Source organism: Morone saxatilis, unplaced genomic scaffold (genome assembly GCF_004916995.1).
Source record: "Morone saxatilis isolate NCDOM2014 unplaced genomic scaffold, NCSU_SB_2.0 Contig18, whole genome shotgun sequence".
NCBI lineage: Eukaryota > Metazoa > Chordata > Actinopteri > Moronidae > Morone > Morone saxatilis.
Genome location: NW_023339740.1, coordinates 27,860,332 through 27,862,984, shown reverse-complemented (window position 1 = coordinate 27,862,984; position 2,653 = coordinate 27,860,332). Strand labels below are relative to the sequence as shown.

The 2,653-nt window shown below is 39.5% G+C and overlaps 1 protein-coding gene across 1 annotated transcript in view; it reads right to left on the bottom strand.

The window, feature by feature from the left end:
• The window catches only part of rbpjl (recombination signal binding protein for immunoglobulin kappa J region-like), a gene marked incomplete in the record, with an annotated part of 22,282 nt that overhangs the window by 11,814 nt on the left and 7,815 nt on the right, over positions 1–2,653 (bottom strand).

Here is a 2,653-nt window from a genome sequence, read left to right as displayed (position 1 = left end):
CTTTACACCCAGAGAAGTTATATAATTGGTCCAACTCTTACTGTAGCCTCCTTCATGGGGATATAAAGTACCTCAGACTAAACACACAGATATCATCTCCAAACACTCCGTCCATCTTCATAATGGACTTAGTAGCACTGAGACATAAATAAAGACGTGCCAAAGATAGTTTCCAATATGGTAACACTGCTTTACTCATTAAACAATGGAAGAGTTATTTTTATATCTGTAACTTGTGGACATTCAAGGACAATGTCACATTTGTTACGATTAATGGCAGGTTAGGTTTATTTAAAAAAATAGATATTAGTTCTGTATATTTTATTTATTTAAACTAGCTTTTTCATGGATGGATGAGTTGTTTTGAAGGTGGAATCTAGTGTTGTATCTAAGGACATAATATTTAAGTGTATATGATATGGCCAGCATAACATCAAGATGAGAGAGAGAGTAGAGAGAGAAGAGGATATTCGGGATCCAGCGCCAATTCTCCGCACCCTCCTCTGTGTGAAAGACTCAGATGCGGCGAGGGGGGAAAGTCCCTCCGTCCCTGATCCTCCTTCTGGGTAGGTATTCAGGGACGCATTATTTTTTAACCGTACAGTGTGAACGGATAACCGACGCGCGGAGCGAGGCGTGACGGTCAAGACAGTCTGATAAAGAGAAATGTCACACAAAAGCCAACGTACAGGACCAAACAACAGTACGTAGTAACTGTAACTGTCATTTGGAAACTGTATATGAGGAAAAAAAGTACCACAGCTTGTAACCTAACGTGGAGACGCGTCTGTCCTCCCTGTCTGTTCCTCCCGCCTGTCTACCAAGACTCTTCCGTTACTATTTCTGCCCGAAAAACCAGCGCTCTTGTCACCGGCGAAGAACTTGCGGAGTGTTAAAAACATTCTCCGTCTTGCGAGTGAAGGGAGTCCAGTTTACTGCTGGCTGATTATTATGTAATAAATTGTGTCATTTTAGAGTGAAAAACGTAACTTGGTCACTTTCCAGGATGTTTGGTGGGTCAGGATCTCAATCACTGCACATATAACAGCTCCCATAATGATTATTAAAGTGGTCTGCGGGTTTAGATTGAGCAGGGGAGACAAACTGGGAACACCCTGTCAAACCACGGGCTCTGCACTGATTGGCTGCACGAGCCCGACGTTGCCACACCCTTTAAACCACACAGCAGCCCATGTTGAAACTCTCAAGGTCAGTCCTGATCGCTGATCTGCAGAGATATGAGCCACAACATACACACACACACACACCTACACACACACACAACACACACACAGACAGACAGAGATTTCTTGCTTTATAGATAATTAAATTAAAATGAACTTATTTCCATCATTTGTTTGTTTACTTCTTCAATTTACATAAAGATTTTTCTTCCCTGTAATGAAAATTGGGACATTTTGAGTGAACAGCAGGTAAGAATTTTACTAGAACAAAACTGGAAACTAATTGGGGATGAAAGGCAGTTGTGAATCACAATCATTCAGGATAAATTTTTTTAAACAGCTGCTGGTTCTGATTCTGGATGTGAACATTAACCGTGTCTTCTACCACAAAGTGGACATAGATTCATTTATGTAGAAAGTAAAAGTGAATAATAAGCTGACAGGTCGTAACCTGGCCGTCAGACCAGAAATAGAGTCTCCCATGATTTGGGAACAAAAACTTAATAATAGCTATAAATTACGATTTTTACTTAATGATGGTCTACTGGCTTGGATACTGTAATTCTCTTTCAAAAATCATGATTGGTGATTGGACTCAAACAGAAACAAGTCTGCAAACTCATCTGTGTGATTAGATTTAGAACTGTTCAATTGAACAGCAGTAGTGACTGAGTGGCCCCGTGTAGACTCTGCTAACAATAGCAGCTGTCACATTAGCTGCTTCTCTTTCCTGCAGCAACGATGTAATGAAGGAGTTTCTACCCTGGGCCTGGAGTCTGGAATGGCTCCCTCATAATGAAGACTGGTTGAACATGAGAGGAGGAGAAGAAGAAGAAAGAAAAGAAGGTGAAAAGATGTTGCAGAAGTTTGCAGATGGTGAAGAACAAAAAATCTATATATAGTTTGTGACAAAGTGTTCACAAACAAGGTAATAAAACTGCCATAAAACAGAATCAAGACAAATAAATGTGTCAATATGTGTTTTTAATCGTACCCGATAACTGAACAAAGTTACTCTCCAGTATACAACTACCAATCATCTTCAAAGCAGAAATATAATTCAATAAAACTTGAATAATCTTATAGTTAAACATTTTTAGGAAAATGATTCGTTTTTTTTCTGCTCTACTGAGAAAATATATAATTTACACATTTACCACTTGGTTTGGTTTGGTTGTACAGATTAAACAAACTACTGGTATATAATTGCACGACCAGTGTGTTTTTGGCACTCTATAGCGGTGAAGTTGTAAATTGCGACCTCAAATCGACAATCGCTCGTGTCTGTAATTTGACAACCTGGGAATGAGAAACGGGCTGTGAAGTGTGTAGGAGAAACTACAGTGGCTGCAAAACTTGCAAAAAACACGATATAGGCCCAATCGAGAGCCAGAGTTTAAACATGGAGGTTCTACATGACAAACTCCACGGAAGGCGATATTCAAGTGATGATACACTAATGAAAACAT